The sequence below is a fragment of the Ranitomeya imitator genome, chromosome 5 (assembly GCF_032444005.1).
Source record: "Ranitomeya imitator isolate aRanImi1 chromosome 5, aRanImi1.pri, whole genome shotgun sequence".
NCBI lineage: Eukaryota > Metazoa > Chordata > Amphibia > Anura > Dendrobatidae > Ranitomeya > Ranitomeya imitator.
In genome coordinates, this window is record NC_091286.1 from 354,952,419 (window position 1) to 354,974,309 (window position 21,891).

Consider the following 21,891-nt stretch of genomic DNA (forward strand, 5'->3'; position numbering starts at 1 on the left):
TTTGCAGTATCGGAATTCCGATACCGAGTTCCGATATTTTTGTGATATCGGGAATCGGTATCGGGATTTAGATTAATGTTTAAAATAAAGAATAAAAAAAAAAAATATTGATATACTTACCCTCGGACGGGCCCTGGTTGTCATCGCTGCAATCGCCATGTTTTCCTTCCTATGAATGAGCTTGTTAAGTGCCTTCGATGACGTCGCGGCTTGTGATTGGTTGCTGAGCGGTCATGTGACCGCTCACGCAACCAATCACAAGCCGCGACATCATCGAAGATTATTAACGCGCTCATTCCCAAGAATGAGCGTGTTAAGGACCTTCGATGACGTCGCGGCTTGTGATTGGTCGCGTGAGCGATCACATGACCGCTCAGCGACCAATCACAAGCCGCGATGTCATCGAAGGTCATTAAAGCGCTCATTCTTAGGAAGAAAAGCATGGCGATTGCAGCGGTGACAACCAGGGCCCGTCTGAGGGTAAGTATATCAATATTTTTTATTTTTATTCTTTATTTTACACATTAATATGGATCCCAGGGCCTGAAGGAGAGTTTCCTCTCCTTCAGACCCTGGGAACCATTACGGATACCTTCCGATATTTGTGTCCCATTGACTTGTATTGGTATCGGATATCGGTATCTGCGATATCCGATATTTTTCGGATATCGGCCGATACCATCCGATACCGATACTTTCAAATATCGGACGGTATCGCTCAACACTAGTTAGGACACCACCAGTAGCAAATGCGGAGGTATTGTCGCAAGGCCAAAGCAGTCAGGGAATCTCAAGGTTCTTGGTTGGAAACACTGTAGGTAGGCCCACATCAAGAATACCATCGCCAAGCCTCTCTCAATCTGCCATGTCCACCACCACCCCCGCTAGTTCCACCATATGCAGCCCTCCAGTCCAGCTCAGCCTAAAAGAGACTCTCGATAGGAAAAGAAAGTACTCTTCCTCTCATCAGCGTACACAGGGTTTGAATGGCTACATTGCTCGACTAATCTCGTTAGAGATGATGCCCTACCATTTGGTTGAAAGCAAAGCTTTCAAAGCCATGATGGCCTACGCAGTACCACGCAATGACATACCCAGTCGACACTTCTTTGCGAGAAAAGCCATCCCAACACTCCACCAACATGTCAAAAAATGCATTGTCCATGCACTCAGGCAATCGGTCAGTGGAAAGGCGCACCTCACAACAGATGCATGGACCAGTAGACATGGCCAGGGACGTTACGTGTCCATTACTGCAATCTGGGTTAATGTGGTGGATGCAGGGTCCACAGGGGACAACAATACTGGCACAGTTCTGCCTAGCCCACGATCTAGGAAATAGTTGGCTGTAGGCATTTGCTCCTCCTCCTCCTCAAGCGAAAGCGCGTCCACAGAGCGTACTCACACGACCACTCCATCCACAGCTGTCAGTTTTGCACCCATGGAGTCCCATTATGGAACAGCTAGTGGGAAGCATCAACAGGCTGTGCTGCAAATGAAGTGTTTGGGCGACAACAGACACACTGCGGAAGTACTGGCCGAGTACTTGCAGCAAGAAACTCAGTCATGGCTGGGCAGTGTACATCTTGAGGCAGGCAAGGTAGTCAGTGATAATGGTATGAATTTTATGGCTGCCATAGCCCTTTCAGAACTGAAACACATACCTTGCCTGGCTCACACATTGAACCTGGTGGTGCAATGCTTCCTCAAGAATTACTCAGATTTACCAACCCTGCTCCTGAAGGTGCGCAGACTTTGCTCGCACATCCGCCGGTCGCCCGTACACTCCAGCCGTATGCTTAACCATCAGCGATCGCTGAATCTTCCCCAGCACCGCCAAATAATTGACGTGGCAACAAGGTGGAACTCTACACTGCACATGTTTCAGAGGCTGTGCAAACAGAGGCGTGCTGTCATGTATTTGTGGGAGGATACACATACACGGGCAGGCAGTTGGATGGCAGACATGGAGTTGTCTGGTGTGCAGTGGTCGAAGCTCCAAGACCTCTGTCAAGTCCTTCAGTGTTTTGAGGAATGCACGTGACTGGTCAGTGTGGACGATGCCATCATAAGCATGAGCATCCCACTAATGCGTCTGCTGATGCAAAGTTTGATGCACATCAAGGAGCAGGCATCTGCGGCCGAGGAAGAGGGAAGCTTTGATGACAGTCAGCCATTGTCTGGTCAGGGAAGTCTCCGGGACGAGGTGGCGGATGAAGAAGAGGAGGAGGATGAGGATGTGGCTGAATATTTATGTGAGGAGGATTCTTCACAGGGGGCAATAGAAACTGGTAGCATTGCAAGGTCAGGTACAGGGTTTTTGCGTGCCACAAGTGATGTAGATTTTCAAGAAAGTGCTCCTCAACCCAGCACAAGCAGTGAATTGACACCTGGAATTTTGGCCCACATGGCTGAGTATGCCTTGCGTATCCTAAAACGGGACCCCCGCATTATCAAAATGATGACCGATGACGATTACTGGTTAGCATGCCTCCTGGATCCACGATACAAAGGCAAATTGCAAAATATCATGCCACATGAGAACCTTGAGCAAATATTGGCTACCAAACAAGCAACTCTTGTTGACCGTTTGGTTCTGGCATTCCCAGCACACAGCGGTGCTGATGGTTCTCACACGAGCTGTAGGGGGCAACATGGCAGAGGTGTTAGAGGTGCACGAAGTCGAAGTGGCGTTGGACAGAGGGGATTTATGACCAGGTTGTGGAGTGATTTCACAATGACCGCAGACACGACAGGTACTGTTGCATCGATGCAAAGTGACAGGAGACAGCATTTGTCCAGTATGGTTACCAACTATTTTTCCGCCATTATCGATGTTCTCCCTCACAGGTCATTCCCCTTTGATTACTGGGCATCTAAACTAGACACCTGGCCCGAATTGTCAGAATATGCATTTCAGGAGCGCGCTTGCCCAGCTGCTAGTGTGCTCACAGAAAGAGTTTTCAGTGCTGCTGGTTCAATACTGACCGCAAAAATGGACACGTCTGGCTCCCCGAAATGTTGATGATCTAACCTTCATTAAAATGAACTAATCATGGATTTCGAATTATTTTGCCCCACCTTCACCTGCAGACACGTAGCTTGCCAGAAAAATTGCTTGTATTTAGCCTCCTCTTACTGACTGCTCCAATTCCGCCATTTGCAGGTGCCGAATGTCCACCATAGGCCAATTTTATACCTCCCTAAATGGGCTGACTCCCCCCACAGGTCAGTTTTCACAACTTAGCGCAAGCACCCGTGCGAGTTTTGTTTGCCTGGACAGATGTGTGTGCCCACTCTTGGACGATGGCACTGGCACAGGGTCCCACATAGTACAATGAAGTGTCTCTGACGGTGGTGGTGCACAACCAACGTCAGATACACCGTCGTAATATGAGGTGCCCTGTGCCAGTACCGCCGCCCACGAGAGAGTGTTCCCCCCAGCTCGAACTGTGCTCTACCACTTGCAAAACTTACCTGCCCCACTACTGTGTAGTCTGTGCTGTTAAATCCTTAAATGGCACTGCCATTACAAATTTGTTGCAATGATAGATGATAGTTAAAAATACAGGGGCCCTTGCTTCCTTTTTGACCCCTTAATGCTTTCCGCCAATTACCACTGTCTGCAACTCTGCAGAGGAGCCCACCCCTGTACCTCGCTATGCCACCAGTTTATTTATGACCAAATCATTGGCTGACATTTAGCCACCTTTAGTATTAGTCCTCCGCTGAACAAAGCTATGCCACCTGAGTAATCCTGTTACCGATTGTGAACTGCATTTAACCACCTTTTATTATTTTATGCCTGTCTGTCTGTCTGTCTGCGCCACACATTACAATTCTCCCCCTCTGAAACAAGCTAGGCCGCCTGGTTAGTCCTGGTAGCAGTTATGAACTGCATTTTGCCACCATTTTTATTTTAGGCGTCTGTCTGTCAGTGTGCGCCACACATTACAACTCTCCCCCCTGAAACAAGCTAAGCCGCCTGGTTAGTCCTGGTTGCAGTTTAGAACTGCATTTTGCCACCTTTTTTATTTTAGGCCTCTGACTGTCTGTCTGTGCCACACATTACAACTCTCCCCCTCTGAAACAAGCTAGGCCGCCTGGTTAGTCCTGGTAGCAGTTTTAAACTGCATTTTGCCACCTTTTTTTATTTGAGGCCTCTGTCTGTCTGCGCCACACATTACAACTCTCCCCCCCTGAAACAAGCTAGGCCACCTGGTTAGTCCTGGTAGCAGTTATGAACTGCATTTTGCCACCTTTTTTAATTTTAGGCCTCTGCCTGTATGTCTGTCTGTCTGTGCCACACATTACAACTGTCCTCCGCTTTACAAAGCTATGCCGCCTGTGTACTACTCAAACTAATTTTGAGCAGACATTAGCCTACTTTTTTATTTTAGGCCTCTGTCTGTTTGTCTGTCAGCGCCACACATTACAACTGTCCTCTGCTTTACAAAGCTATGCCGCCTGTGTACTACTCAAACTAATTTTGAACAGACATTTGCCTACTTTTTTATTTTAGGCCTCTGTCTGTCTGTCTGTCCATGCCACACATTACAACTGTCCTCCGCTTTACAAAGCTATGCCGCCTGTGTACTACTCAAACTAATTTTTAACAGACGTTAGCCTACTTTTTATTTTATTTTAGGCCTACTCTGTCTGTCTGAGCCACTTATTACAGTTGTCCTCCTCCGCTGAACCAAGCTATGCCGCCTGTGTACTCCTCTGATCAATTTAGAACAGCATTTAGCCTACTTACTTATTTTGTCCTAGTAACTGTGTCAGACACTCACAACAGTTGTCATCCACCGCTGAAACCAGCAATGCCGCCTCTGTAGTCCTCTTAGCAATTGTGAACAGAATATAGCCTTAGTTTTTATTTTAGGCCTACTCAGTGTGTCAAAGCCACTAATTACACTTGTCCTCCTCCGCTTAACCCCGCTTTGCCGCCTGTGTACTCCTCGTACCAACTCTGAAATGTAATTAGCCACCTTTTTTAATTGTGTGCCTACTCTGTCTCTCTGAGCCACTTATTACAGTTGTCCTCCGCTGAACAAAGCTATGCTGCCTGTGTACTCCACTTACCTATTTTGAACTGCATTTTGCCTACTTACTCATTAAAGCCTACTAACTGTGTCTGCCTCCCATTACTGTTGTCCAATGTCCTCCACTAAACAAAGCTGAGCCTCAATTTTCATCTAGTGTCAGATATTTAACTGCATTTGGCCTACTTCTTTGGTTGGGCCTACAAATGGTGTGAGCCGCAGCTTGGTGTTCTCCACAGAATAAAGGTGATCTTAAATTTACAGGCTTTCAGCCTATATTAAATATTAAACTGCATTTGGCCTACTTGTTTGGTTGGGCCTACTAGCGGTGTCTGCGGCTGCTTGGTGTTCTCCACTTTACAAAGCTGAGCTTCAATCTTCAGGCTTTCATCCTACATCACATATTACACTGAATTTGGGCTACTGGTTTGGTTGGGCGTACTAATGGTGTCTGCGGCTACTTGGTGTTCTACTCCACTTCACAAAGATGAGCTTCAATCTTAAGGCTTTCGGCCTACATCACATATTACACTGAATTTGGGCTACTGGTTTGGTTGGGCGTACTAATGGTGTTTTCGGCTGCTTGGTGTTCTCCTCCACTTTACAAAACTGAGCTTCAATTTTCAGGCTTTCGGCCTACATCACATATTACACTGAATTTGGGCTACTGGTTTGGTTGGGCGTACTAATGGTGTCTGCGGCTGCTTGGTGTTCTCCTCCACTTTACAAAGCTGAGCTTCAATCTTCAGGCTTTCGGCCTACATCACATATTACACTGAATTTGGGCTACTGGTTTGGTTGGGCGTACTAATGGTGTCTGTGGCTGCTTGGTGTTCACCTCCACTTTACAAAGCTGAGCTTCAATCTTCTGGCTTTCGGGCTATATCAGATATTATACTGCATTTGGGCTACCCATTTGGTTGGGCGCACGAACAGTGTCTGCCGCTGCTTGTTGTTCTCCTCCACTGAACAAAGCTGTGCCGCCTGTTTACTCCTGTTACCAATTTTCAACTTCATTTGGCCCACTTTATTACTTGGGCCTACTAACTGTGTCTGCCACTCATTACAGTTTTTAACCACTGAACAAAGCTATGCCGCCTGTTTAGTCCTGTTACCAATTTTTAACTGCATTTAGCCTACTTTATTCTTTGGGACTATACCTGTATTTTCTCCTCATCCTGCCCATTGGCCAGCCACTGCTACATGAGTCTGCTGGTTCATTGACCCAGACCACTACATTCCCCTTGCACTCTACACAGCCAGAATCTGACCCTGCTGAAAGTCAGGTTCCCTTTCCCGCATACTATACAACCTTACATGGGGACAAAGAGGAAGGTGCAGATGAAAGTGCAGGTTCCTTCATCAGGTGGGGGGCATACTCGTTGGCGATGTCACTGGCACAGGGCCTCTCATAGTACGCAAAAGTGTCTCTGCCGGTGGGAGGCGCCCCCGCTGTCAAACACACCGCCGTACTTTGAGGGGCCCTGTGCCAGTGCGAACGAGTGGGTCCCCCTGCTTGCTCAGGATCACAGCACTTGCAAAGTTGAAATACTTACCTCTCCCCGCTCAACCGCCGTGACGTAGTCCGCGTTTCCTGGGCCCACTAAAATCTTGAGCCAGCCCTACCCCCCACAGCTTTAGCCAAATGACCCCCTGTTTTCAATGTCTAACTATAAAGTAAATTATGATTGACAAGCTTAAGAAATAAGAATTGATGTTTTTTTGCATAAAAATGGGCACTGTAGGTGTTTTCCTGTCCTCCACTCACTGCCGACTTTGATTCCCCATTGACTTGCATTGGGTTTCGTGTTTCGGTCGATCCCCGACTTTTCGCAATAATCGGCCGATTTCACCCGATCCGACTTTTGACAAAGTCAGGTTTTGCGAAACCCTACTCGATCCTAAAAATTAAAAGTCGCTCAACTCTAGTCCCATCATCTGGCTAACGTGTTGAATATAAAAAAAACACAAACATACATACTACATACAACATACTACATACATACATACAACATACTATATACTACATACATACTACATACAACATACTACATACATAATACTTACATACATACAACATGCTACATACATACAACATACCACATACATACAACATACATACACACATACAGCATACCACATACATGCAACATACATACTACATACAACATACTACATGCATACCACATACATACATGCAACATACTACATATATACTACATACATACATACTACATACATACTAGATACATACATACAACATACAACATACCACATATATACAACGTACTACATAAATACGTACAACATACATACATACATACATACTACATACAATACATTCATACATTACATACAATACATACATGTAGACATACAGTACATATAACATAGAGTACATATTCACCATCACTTGTCACTTTCATCCACAAAGCCAGTCTCATCTGTAAAAAATATTAAAATAACAAACAAACAATATACTCCGTGATACGCAGAAATCAACGAGTGTCCCACGACGATCTCCCGTGGAGAGCATCAGCATCAGCTGATGCGACTGCTCTTTAGGAGCACCAGGAATACAATCACAGGAGGGAGGTATCCTTCCACACTGTATTCCTCCACCACTATAAAAAATAGTCCCTAGTCTCACTTTTGGCATTGCTGTGTGAGAAAGTTCCCACGCAGCAACTGCCATAAAGTGAGACCAGTGAACTACAGTAACCTCTCAGTGATGCACTGCAGGAGCCATTGTCTCCTGTCAGTGTGTCACTGAAGGTCCTATAGAGCAGTGACATCACCAGATGTCACTGTTCTATAGGGGAGATCGTCATGGGACACTCGTTATTAAGTGGACTGCGTCATACAGGGAGTATACGGTTTATTATTTTATGCTTTTTGCAGGTGCTGAAGTATGGTAAGTATGGTTAAATTAAGAATAATAAAATACTTTTTTCTGGCTGTTTTTATTTTCACTACTCTAGGATTAATAATGGATAGGCGTCTTATTGACGCCTCTCCATTATTAACCTGGCTTAATGTCACCTTACAATAGCAAGGTGACATTAACCCCTTATTACCCCATATCCCACTGCTACTCAGGAGTGGGAAGAGAGGGGCTAAGTGCCGGAAATGGCGCATCTTACAGATGCATCATTTCTAGGGCGGCTGCAGGCTGGTATTTGTAGACGGGGGGGGCAATAACCATGGCCCCTCTCTAGGCTATGAATATCAGCCCACAGCTGTCTTTGTAGCCTTTCTGGCTATAAAATATAGGGGGACCCCACATCATTTTTTTGGGGGTCCCCCTATTTTAATAGCCAATAGAGGCTACACAGACAGCTGCGGGCTGATATTGATAGCCTGGGAGGGGCCATGGGCATTAACCCCTTCCCAGACTACAAATATTGGCCCCCAGCCTTCGGCTTTCCCCCTCTGGCGCCGAAAATTGAGCAGGAGCCCACGCCATTTTTTCCCATTTTTTCTCTTCATGTTCATTAATCAACATCGGCCTATCTATAGATATATCTATAGATAAATAGATGTTCCTATCCATATATCTATCTGGCTAATTTCACACATCAGGTTTTTGCCGTCAGGCACAATCTGGCGAGTTTTGAAAAAAAAATCCGTTTTTATTCTGCTGGATCCGTTTTTTCTCATAGAGTTGTATTAGCACTGGATTGCACTTGATGGCCACACGTTACATCCGTTTTTTTGCCGGATCCATAAGAAAAGCTGTTTCTGCCGGATAGAAAACACATGCAGAGGAATGTTTTTTCTGTCCGGCGAAAAAGTGCACAGCGACGGATCTGGCGAAAAATTATGAAACTGAGATGTGAAATGATGAATCCAGCCTCCAAATCCGTTTTTACATGCATGTTTCCATTCAAATCATGCACCATTCTGCTTATTTATTTATTTCCAAAAACTGCAACAAAAAACGCACCAAAAATGCATCAAAACTGCATCAAAAGCCACACCAAAAATGCATCAAAACTGCACCAAAAACTGCATCTAAAACTGCTTCAAAACTGCATTAAAAATGCATCATAACTGCACCAAAAACTTCAGGAAAACTGCATAAAAAGCTGCACCAAAAACTGCACCAAAAACTGCATCAAAAACTGCATCAAAAAACGCACCAAAAATGCATCAAAACTGCACCAAAAACTTCATGAAAACTGCATAAAAAGCTGCACCAAAAATGCATCAAAAACTGCACCAAAACAGTTTTGGTGCAGTTTTGATGCACTTTTGATGCAGTTTTGGTGCAGTTTTGAAGCAGTTTTTGATGATGTCTTTGATGCAGTGTTTGGTGCATTTTTGATGCATTTTTGGTGCAGTTTTTGATGCAGTTTTTGGTGCAGTTTTGATACAGTATTGATGCAGTTTTTGGTGCAGCTATGATGCCGTTTTTGATGCAGTTTTTGGTGTAGTTTTTTATGCAGTTTTGATTCAGTTTTTGTAGATAAATAAATAAACGGAAAATGTGCTTGATTTGAATGGAAACATGCATGAAAAAATGGATTCAGAGGCCGGATTCATCATATCACATCTCAGTTTCATATGTTTTTCACCAGATCCGTTGCTGTGCATTTTTTCGCCGGACAGAAAAACCGTTCCTCTGTATGTGTTTTCCGTCCATCGGAAACAGCTTTTTTGACTGATCCGGCAAAAAACGGATGAAACGTGTGGCCATCAGGCGCAATCTGGAGCTAATACAGAAAAAACGGATCCAGCAGAAAAAAAAGGATTATTTTTTTTAAACAGATATATCCATAGATAGGCCAAGGTTGATTAATGAGCATAAAGAAAAAAAGGGGAAAAAAATGGCGTGGGCTCCTGCACAATTTTCTGCACCAGAGGGGGAAAGCCGACGGCCTGGGGCCAATATTTGTAGCCTGGGAAGGGGTTAATACCCATGGCCCCTCCCAGGCTATGAATATCAGCCCGCAACTGTCTGCATAGCCTTTACTGGCCATTTAAATAAGGGAACCCCCCCAAAAAATGAAGTGGGGTCCCCTTATATTTTTTAACCAGACAGCTGCGGGCTGATATTCATAGCCAAGAGAAGGCCATGGATATTGCCCCCCCCCCGGCTACAAATACCAGCTTGCAGCCACCCCAGAAATGGCGCATCTGCAAGAAGAAGAAGAAGAAGAAAATCTGTAAGTAGTGAAAGAGTTAAAAGCAAAATAAAGACACAGCCAGAAAAAAGTATTTTATTATTCTTAATTTAACCATACTTACCATACTTCAGTGCCTGCAAAAAGCGTAAAATAATAAACCGTGTACTCCCTGTCCGACACAGTCCAATTAATGAGTGTCCCATGATGATCTCCCCTGTAGAATAATGACATCGGATGATGTCACTGCTCTATAGGACCTTCAGTGACACACTGACAGGAGACCATGGCTCCTGCAGTGCATCACTGAGAGGTTACTGTAGTTCGCTGGTTTCACTTTATGGCAGTGGCTGCGTGGGAACTTTCTCACACAGCAATGCCAAAAGTGAGACTAGGGACTATTTTTTACAGTGGTGGAGGAAAACAGTGCGGAAGGATACCTTCCTCCCGTCATTGTATTCCTGGGGCCCCTAGAGAGTGGTCGCATCAGCTGATGCTGCTGCTCTCCACGGGAGATCATTGTGGGACACTCATGGATTTCTGCGGATCAGGGAGTATATTGATTGTTTATTTTAAGATTTTTTACAGATGACACTGACTTTGGGGAACAAAGTGACAAGTGATGGTGAGTATGTACTCTATGTTATATGTACTGTATGTCTATGTATGTATTGTATGTAATGTATGAATGTATTGTATGTAGTATGCATGTAGTATGTATGTATGTAGTATGTATGTATGTATGTTGTATGTATGTTGTATGTATGCATGTAGTATGTATGTATGAATGTATGTAATATGTTTGTATGTAGTATGTTATATGTATGTAGTATGTATGTAGTGTATAGTATGTTGTATGTATGTATGTATGTAGTATATATGTAGTATGTTGTGTGTAGTATGCATGTTTGTGTGTGTTTTTTTAGATTCAACACTTTAGCCGGATGATGGGACTACTACTGTCCCATCATTGGCTAATGTGTCAATCACTGTCATTGTAGCAGGCATAGCCCGCTATGTTAACTGTTAAATTAGAGTCACTTCAAAGGTGGGCAACCAGATTATTCTAATCGCTGGAAGGCCTCTCATATAGTGAGAGGTTGGAAAAATTTGGGTTTGTTTAGCTTAGAAAAAGTCTCAGTGGATATCTCATTAACATGTATAAATATGTGTGTGATCAGTACAAAGGTGTCACGACTGGACTGGCAAGTAAACTGGTACCAGGGGCACGTTTCCTGGCCCTAGCACTAGGGGGCACCCTAACTTGCCCTGTTCACCAGGATACAGATGGCGAGGATGCTGGGGCCTCCGCCCTTGCCCTGTCTCCTAACTGCAGCCCTGCGTCTGTTCCCTTCCCCAACCGGGGAAGAGAGACGCTACTGTGTACTGTAGTACACAAACCCGACAAACAGGGGAACCAAGCCAAGGGTAGAAGAAAACTCCACTCACACAAAATATACTCTCACAAATAACAGAGGTATTCACCAGGGTGTGAAGGACAGGGGAAGAAAATAAGGCAGGTAAGGATGAAGAACTGTCACACAATAAACGCCTACAGTTCTCCAAATACCAGCTCCTCACTCCTCCAGGTCTATCTAGCAAGTGATGAAGGTACAGATGAATGACCTCGGGGAGACCAAAACATCCAACACCGCGGAGACACCATCACGTGTTTCTCAACGCAGTGATGCAGAACACTGCCCCCATCCCTTATGGGAAATATGCAAATGCATGTAAAGTAAACTGCGGAGACACCATCACGTGTTTCTCAACGCAAGCAATGAATAGCCAGGCCTTTCCCCGGTAAGGAACAACCATGGGAAGGGCAGCATCCAATAAAGGAAAACATCCAATAAAGGAAAACCACCTATGCCAAGCATGGTATCCATCCACAGACAGCTGTTTCGGGGGTTTTGCCCCTCATCAGTGTGGAGTAGGAAACTGGCTATTAGGAGCAGTGCCTAGTAAAAGGCTGTGAAGGTACAGATGAATGACCTCGGGGTGACCAAAACATCCAACACCGCGGAGACACCATCACGTGTTTCTCAACGCAGTGATCCAGAACACTGCCCCCATCCCTTATGGGAAATATGCAAATGCATGTAAAGTAAGCTGCGGAGACACCATCACGTGTTTCTCAATGCAAGCAATGAATAGGCAGGCCTTTCCCCGGGAAGGAACAACCACGGGAAGGGCAGCATCCAATAAAGGAAAACATCCAATAAAGGAAAACCACCTATGCCAAGCATGGTATCCATCCACAGACAGCTGTTTCGGGGTTTTTGCCCCTCATCAGTGTGGAGTAGGAAACTGGATATTAGGAGCAGTGCCTAGTAAAAGGTCATTCATCTGTACCTTCACAGCCTTTTACAAATTATTAATCACCCTCTGCCATATAGTAGAAATAGAAGAAGAGAACCGTTCCTCCTCTGGTAAACCAGAAGGACGATCACCATTGAACAAACTAAACTGCGGATGGAACCCATATGCCCCGAAAAACGGGGACTTACCGGTTGATTCCTGACAGCGATTATTAACTGCAAATTCGGCCAAAGGTAAGTAGGTTACCCAGTCCTCCTGATTCTCAGACACAAAACATCTAAGATCTGTCTCTAAATTCTGATTAACCTGTTAAGTCTGCCCATTAAACTGCGGTTGAAAAGCAGAAGAAAAAGACAAATGGATCCCCAGATGGGTGCAAAACGCCTTCCAAAATTTGGAAATAAACTGCACCCCTGATCCGAAACAATATCCGTATGAATCCTATGCAGTATTTGGCATTAAGCAAAGCTGGCAAAGCAATAAAATGAGACATTTACTGAGCCTGTCCGCCACCACCAGGACTACAGTATTCCCTGCAGACACAGGTATATCCGAAATAAAATCGATAGGCAAATGAGTCCAAGGTCTGCTGGGAATCTCCAATGGTAGGAGAACCCCTGATGGACGAGTATGTGAGGTCTTAGAATGCGCACAAATATTGCAGGCGGCCACATACTCCTGAACATCCTTATAAGCACCAGGCCACCAAAAATGCCGAGTAAGCATATCTGCAGTGGCCTTATTCCCCGGATGTCCAGCCAGCACCGTATCATGATGTTCACTGAGGATTCTAAGATGGAGATTGACCGGTACAAACAGTTTACCAAGTGGACAGGTAGCAGGGGCATCACCCTGAGCGTCAGCAGCCTCTCTTTCAAGATTGGAGCATATAGACGCCATCACCACCCCTTTTTGAAAAATAGTTACTGGTTTGCACTTATCGCCTCCCCCAGGAAAGTAACGGGACAAAGCATCTGCCTTAACATTTTTGCTCCCCTGCCTAAAAGTAACAAAGAAGTTAAACCTGGTAAAGAATAATGCCCACCTTGCCTGACGAGGTGTAAGGCGTTTTGCCGACTCTAAGTAAACCAGATTCTTATGGTCAGTAATCACCGGGTGAACCGCTCCCTCCAAAAAATGACGCCACTCATCAAATGCTCATTTGATAGCTAAGAGCTCCCTATTACCAATATTATAGTTTCTATCAGCTGGTGAAGGTTTTTTAGAAAAGTATGCGCATGTTTGCCATTTACCAGGATATGCACCTTGCGACAATACAGCCCCCACTCCCAACTTGGAGGCATCCACCTCCACAATGAAAGGCTGAGTGACATCAGGCTGAATAACGATCGGCGCAGAAGCAAAACACCTTTTCAATGTATCAAATGCCTCCCTGGCAGGACTGGACCACCTGGAGAAGTCCGTCCCCTTTTTAGTCATATCAGTGAGCGGTTTGCCTACTACTGAAAAGTCTTTTATGAATTTATGGTAGTATGTCGCGAAACCCAAAAACCTTTGTAAGACCTTCAAGTCCTCAGGACGATCCAATTCCAACACCTCTCGGACTTTCACCGGATCCATGCAAAAACCATTGGCAGATAATACATATCCAAGGAAAGGGATCTCCTCAACCAAGAACATACATTTTTCAGGTTTGACATACAATTTCTTATCACGAAGTATGTGTAGCACTTGCCTGACATGTTGCTGGTGTGACAAAAACAAACCTTCCTACTAGGTGACTAAAGATGTCATTAATAAAGTGCTGGAAGACGGCGTGCGCGTTTGTCAACCCTAAAGGCATCACCAGATTCTCGTAGTGTCTTTCTGGTGTATAGAATGCAGTCTTCCACTCATCCCCCTCCTTAATGCGGATGAGGTTGTACACTCCCCTGAGGTCCATCGTAGAGAACCATTTTGCCCCAACAATTTTATTAAAAAGGTCAGGGATAAGAGGTAGCGGATATGGATCACGGACAGTAAACGCATTGAGTTCCCAGAAATTCAGGCAAGGACGTAACCTGCGATCCTTCTTCTTGACGAAAAAGAACCCTTCAGCAAGGGGAGAAGAGTATGGTCAGATATGACCCTTAGCCAGACCTTCCGAAATATAGTTCTTCATGGCCTGCCTTTCTGGACCAGAGATGCTATAGAGTCTGCTCTTGGACAGCTTGGCACCAGGAACCAGATTGATGGCACAATCATAAGGATGATGAGGAGGAGGCTCTTGGCTCCCCTGCTCAGAAAATACATTCACAAAGTCTGATAGATAGTGGGGTACGGACTGGGTATCCACTCTTGCCAACTGGGTACCCAAATAGTGTTCTTGACAGTATGTACTCCCCTTTACCTCTTCCTGTGTCTACCAATCAATTACCGGATTGTGCAGAGCAAGCCAAGGAAATACCAGTACCACAGGTGAGGGCAGGCCCTCAAGTACATAGCAGTTTAACACCTCAGAGTGTATGGCCCCCACCTGAAGCCGTAAGTCACAGACCACCTGCGTGAAGTGCCCCTGTTTTAGAGGGCCGAAATCGATAGCTATAATAGGTATCGGTCTGGACAAGGTAGATGAGATCAGACCTTGGTCCAGGACGAACCTAGCGTCGACCAAATTAAACCCCGCCCCACTGTCCAAGAAGGTGGACATGTCAACCTTATTTTCACCCACGTAAAAAATAGCTGGAAGGAAAAACTGAGTCTTTCCCACAGAGATTATGAGTACACCCGAATTGCCAACCTCCCCGCAACCCAGGCCTTCTAGTTTTCTGGTGGTTGTTTAAACAAGTGATGGGTAGGACATGCGCCTACAAAAAGACCCTTCTTGCCACAACAGAAACACACTCCCCCTTATACCAGGTTAATGCAAGTTTGCTAGGTTGGGATGCCGCACCCACTTGCATGGGCTCCACAGTGAAATCAGTACTGGTCACGTTCAAACTTGGACCTCTTGGACCTCCTGCCCCCAGAGGTGTCTCCCTATGTCTCTGGCGAAGACGGCGATCAAACCGGAACGCCAGAGACATAGCCGCCTCTCGGGAGTCTGAATTCTCATAGAGAGCTAATGTATCCCTTACTCTCACAGAGAGACCCTCGCAGAACTCACTACGGAGGGCCGGGTCATTCCACCTAGTGTCAGTAGCCCACAGCCGGAACTAGGAGCAGTATTCCTCCGCCAGATGGTTTCCTTGCTGAAGTTGGCACAGAGATGACTTGGCCAAGGAGACACGATCAGGGTCATCATACACTAAGCCCAAAGCCTGAAAGAAGCCCTCTACTGTCTGGAGAGATTGTGAGTCAGATGGGAGAGAAAATGCCCTTGCTTGTGGATCCCCCTGCAGGAGCGAGATAACAACCCCCACCCGTTGCTCCTCTGTACCATAGGAAACCGGTCACAGCCAGAAATAAAGTTTACAGGCTTCCTGGAACGCGACAAAACTTGTCCCGCCCACCAGAGAACCTGTCAGGCAGCGCAACCTTGGGCTCCACAATGGTTTGCCTGGAGGGCGAGATCCCCACACCAGATTTAACAGAGTGCTGTGAAACTACCTTGCGTTTATCCGCCACCTCCAAACTGAGCTGCTGCAACTGCCCTGTCAGCGCAGTGTTAGGATCCAAAATGGATCAGAAAATGCTTTTGTTCTGAGATAATGTCATGACTGGACTGGCGCGTAAACTGGGACCAGGGGCACCTTTCCTGGCCCTAGCACTAGGGGGTGCCCTAACTCATCCTGTTCCCCGGGATACCTCAGATGGCGAGGATGCCGGGGCCTCCGCCCTTGCCCTGTTTCCTAACTGCAGCCCTTCCCCACGGGTGGAAGAGAGGCGTTACACAAACCCGACAAACAGGGGAACCAAGACAAGGGTAAAAGAAAACTCCACTCACACAAAATCTACTTTCACAAATAACAGAGGTATTCACCAGGGTGTGAAGGACAGGGGAAGAAAATAAGGCAGGTAAGGATGAGGAATTCCCAAGAGTACAAACCAAACAACTGTTGCACAATAAACTCCTCCAGCTCTCCAAACACCAGCTCCTCACTACACCAGGTCTATCTAGCAAGTTCTATCCCAGACAAGGATCTGGCCAAAAGGCATAGCTTTTATAGGAGAGAGGAGTGGCTAACTGAGCACAGCAGAAGGCAGGGATTTCCACATGGCCTATTAATCCCTGTCCTGCTGAAAGAAACAAACACCTTTATTATGCCGGAGAAGTACTTCTTCTCAGCGGCAAAGCAGGAGCCATCAGACGCTGCGGTCTTCTGGTATTGCTCTGTCATGGTAACTCCGTGACAAAAGGAATGGCTCATGACTTATTCCTTCCAAAGACCATAGTAAGGACAAGGGATCTTCATTGTGGGTGGAAGAAAGGCAATTCCAGCAGTTAAACATAAATTGTTCCTTACATTTAGAACAGTCAGATGGTGGAAAGCCCTACCACAAGAGGTAGTAATGGCAGAAACTATGACAGCTTTTAAAAAAGGGCTAGAGAATTTCCTCAATACACATACCATTGTGTTTTATAGTTAATTTAGTGATAAAATGTGCAATTGGTGGGGAAAGTTTGAACTTGATGGACACAGTTTACATCTCCACTAAAATGACTCAAGATCACTAAACCATCACTCCCACCACCTCTCCATTTGTAACCAAAAACCTAATTTGATTTTCTTGGTTTATCTTCAGGTATCTTCAGATAATAGAGAATCTTATAATTTTAGAATACTTCTGTAATTTTGGGGCACAGAAGTATTTATATCAATTTTTCAGGCTAACACGGTAGCACAATATAATTTTTTATTGTACATCACAAGAACTGAAAATTAGATTTGGAAACATTCTGTGAAAGCATATGAAACAAAATTTAGAAAAAAATAAAATGTGTCATGAAGATACTCAGAATCTAGGAATCACTTGAATATGTAACATCATTTCACAGTTATTACAACGTAACACATGTCAGATAAGCATGAACTTGTAGCAAGGTTGAAACAAACTCTTCACACATTTCAACAGCTTAAGGAAAATAACAAGCCAAGAAAATATCTCAAGTCATGAGCTTGTTAGTGGAGTGACATCTGAGCTCACTCCAGGAAACAAAAAAATGAATATTTGTAATGCACAGACTCCATTGGAAGATAGAAACGTTAATAAAGTCAGCAATGAGTCAGATCACTGTTCTAATGAAACTGCTGGAACATCAACTAGAAAAATTGTTCTAAGAAACATGAGTCTGCCACAAATTTTCACCTAAGGTTTCTTTCAAATGACAGTATTTTGATCAGAGTGTTACATTAGTATTTGTAGGGCAAACATTTTGGGTCCAAAAAAAAAGCAAGAAGCAAGCATACTTCCATTATACTTTTCTATCTTTTATTCTTTGTTTTAGCTTAGTAATTTTGAGACAAAATTATGACCACAGTACTGCCATATAAATGTAGCGATTTTGTAGGAGATATAATTGTTAAATTTGAAATACAAAACCAAGGTTTCTTTAATAAAATAGCAATAGGATTTTTTGATAAGGGAAGATAAACATCATTTTATGTTAAAAAATGACAAATTTGTAATATTTTGGTGGTATATAATAGATATTTAATTAAGCTATTCCTCAATGCAAAATAATAAGAGATTAGGCAGGTATGTATCTCCTACATAATGTTTCTCAAATAACACCCAGTGTTTGGACAGTTGTCACGAGTGTGTCACGCCAACCAGGGAGATCTGGAAATAGAAGATCACTGTGAATTGTGAATCGCAGATCTTCCATTTAGCCTGTGTGTTTGGATCCCATATTAAATTAATTTGGTTTCTTTTGGTGCTAAAGAGATTAACTGCCCTTTCTATACTGGTCAGAAACATGCAGCTCCATTCAAGCTGCTTCTGATGATCTGGTCATTAACTCTTCCTATAAAATCTGGCCAGATCCTCTCGGTCCTGCCAGTGAAAGCTCTGCTTCGTTGCTCTTAGTAGATTCTGTGATGAATAGGAGTTTATTGCTGCTATTTGAGATTCATCTTTATGTGCTGTGTGCTTAAACTAAGTGTTTTGGAGAGAGATCTGTTGTAGAGGTGTTATGTTGTATGTGTGCATTTATCTCCTGGTCCCTGTTCCCATGTAATTTATTCCGCCCTGTCCCTATCCTCCTTCCTATTGTTGGTTGGTGCTTTTGCATTACATAGGGTTTCAATTATCCATGTTTTTTCTTGTTCACATTACATTTTTGTCCCAGGCTCTTTGGGGTGGGGGAGGGTACAGACCAGGGATTAACAGAAGCATAGTGAAGTTGGAGACTCGGGCCTTTCTACCATCAGAGTACAGAGGTAGTTAGGGTCCAAGATCCATGGACAGATTGAAACCCCCCTCCTGTAACTAAGACTGTCGCAACATGACAATAGTTCTTCCATCTGGATATAGCATAATTGTTTAACCACAATTTGTTTAATGTCTTGATTTTGACTAGGTGCAGAGGACTGTGTATTGTCTCATCAGGTCAATTATGCAAATCACACTCTGATTGAAGTTTGATCAGAATATGATAATAGTGAGGTCTGATTTTCTCTGATGAAAAAAAATGGAGAAAAAAATTTCTCCATCTACTGCATTCTGTCAGTCTATGGAAATCAGTCTTCACTAAAATGTCATCCTACTTCAGTCGGATGGTTTTCACACACTCATTGACTTGCATGGCCAAGTGCGATCCAAATCCAACTTGGGCATGCTGCAATTTGTTCCTCATACTGGCATGGTCAGAGGAAAATATGGCCATATGCACGAGCCCTTATTGAAATATTTTGCTCTTATTTCTCATGCTATATATACAAAAATCAACAAAAATATTGTTAAAGTAATACTTAGATTTTATGCAGCAATTGGTGAACTGTAACTTCAAATCAACTTCAAAAAATGGGGATGACAATAAAAACAAAATGCTGAAGTATGAGCATATCTCTAATAATTTAATAGTAAAAACAATTCATAAGAACTGTGAACCTGCAAAGCAATGGAAATGTATTGCTTAGAGCTGTAAAGAAAAACGGCAGAGCTTAACCCATTTTATCATGTTTCAAACGTAAACAATTTGAGTTTAAAATATTTCATCTTTCTTCAATGCAACTGATGAAAAACAACCTCCTGCAGAGAGTGATTGGCATGTCAAAAATGTAATTTCAACCTGAAGTTCTCTTTTTCTATTTCAGTTGTCTACACATTGATTTTATATCAAAGATGTTATACAGTGTAAGAAAACACCCAGTCCGCTTATCTACCAAGCAGCATCTTTATTTTAAAAAAAGAAAAAAACCCACTAAAGATAGAAGAGTAATAATCTTTTTCATTTCCTTTACTTGACTCATAAGAAACTCAGTCTTCTGTTTAAGCTGCTAGTCTTGACTGATATCCAGCACATATAATAACTTCCAATGAGGAGCTCGCCGCCCTGGATTTACTCTTATTTTGTATTTTCTTTTTATCTTCTTTTTTTCCTGTCTTTTCCTTTTTTGTCTCGTGTATTTTCTTACCTGTTCATTGCTCCTTGAGCAGCCAAAAAAACTATAACATAGCTACTTAACATACATATGCAGATTACGCGTTGATCCTTGACACTCAATCTATTCCAGGATGTGAAATAATAATGCATAAAAAAAAGAAAACTGAATAGGGTGAACATAAGTTCTGTACAGCTGAGACTAACCTGCAATTGAACTTAAAAATATTCTGTAATCCTGGACTACATTGAAATATGACTTTCAATCTATTTAATTTACATATACTGTAGTTTACTCTTTATAAAGATTGCTAATTCTGCCACTGGGTGAATGAGGGGAATATGTAGTGCTTCAGACAAATGAAACTGATCACAGTTCTATTATTGAAACCTATTTTACAGCATGGCAGATAATCTTTTTATTATTAACTGGGGCCTCTGTTCTTTTCATACAGTCACATGCCTATTACTACCATAAGGCCGGGGACACGCTAGCGTAGAATACAGACGAGTGCTTTGCGAGAAAACATTGCATAGCACTCGGACCAGTGTTAATCTATTGGGCAGCTCACATCACTGTATTTTTTCTCGGGCGTATTTGATGTGCGGGTAAAATCGCAGCATGCTGCGATTCTACGCGTATGTCGGCCGAGTCTCACCAATGCAAGCCTAGGGGTGCGAGAAACATCGGACACCACACGACCATGCAAGTGCTGTCCAATGTTTACACACCAGTGTCCTTTGAAATGCTGGCAATTCATGTGCGGTGTACAGTAAAATCACACTGACAGGTTAGAATAGAATAGAATAGATAGAATAGATATATACATATAGAATACATAGATATATAAATGTCAGTGGCACACACACATATATATATATATATATATATCTATAATATAACGCTGGGAGCGTCACTCTGTCCGAAGCCTCTATAGACTGCGCAAGCGCAAGCGCCGGCGCAGTCTGGGCCTCACAGAGCGACGCTCCCGGGAGATCGTGGTGTGCGTTCACACTGAACACACACCGCGATCTCCACCGCAGAAGCAGGGACCGCCAGGAGGGTGAGTATCGGCCTATATTCACCTGTCCCCGTTCCATCGCTGAGCGGCGCCATCTTCCCGGTCTTCGGTCTGTGGCCTTCAGTTCAGAGGGCGCGATGACGCGCTTAATGCGCGCCGGCGCCGCCCTCTGACTGAACAGTCACGGCCAGGAGACCGGGAAGATGGCGGCGCTCAGCGATGGAACGCCGGACAGGTGAGTATAGTAAGTGCTGGGGGGGCCTGAGCTGGCGGCGATACCGGCACCTGACCACCACAGCACGCCGGTGTCCCCGCCTGCTCAGGCCCCCCAGCACTCGGCGCCGAGCGGGTCAGAGGCAGTATGGGGACGCAGGATGGAGCAGCACATAAGGATGGGGACGCAGGATGGAGCAGCACATAAGGCTGGGGACGCAGGATGGAGCAGCACATAAGGATGGGGACGCAGGATGGAGCAGCACATAAGGATGGGGACGCAGGATGGAGCAGCACATAACAGTATGGGGACGCAGGATGGAGCAGCACATAACAGTATGGGGACGCAGGATGGAGCAGCACATAACAGTATGGGGACGCAGGATGGAGCAGCACATAAGGATGGGGACGCAGGATGGAGCAGCACATAAGGATGGGGACACAGGATGGAGCAGCACATAAGGATGGGGACGCAGGATGGAGCAGCACATAAGGATGGGGACGCAGGATGGAGCAGCACATAAGGATGGGGACGCAGGATGCAGCAGCACATAAGGATGGGGACGCAGGATGGAGCAGCACATAACAGTATGGGGACGCAGGATGGAGCAGCACATAACAGTATGGGGACGCAGGATGGAGCAGCACATAAGGATGGGGACGCAGGATGCAGCAGC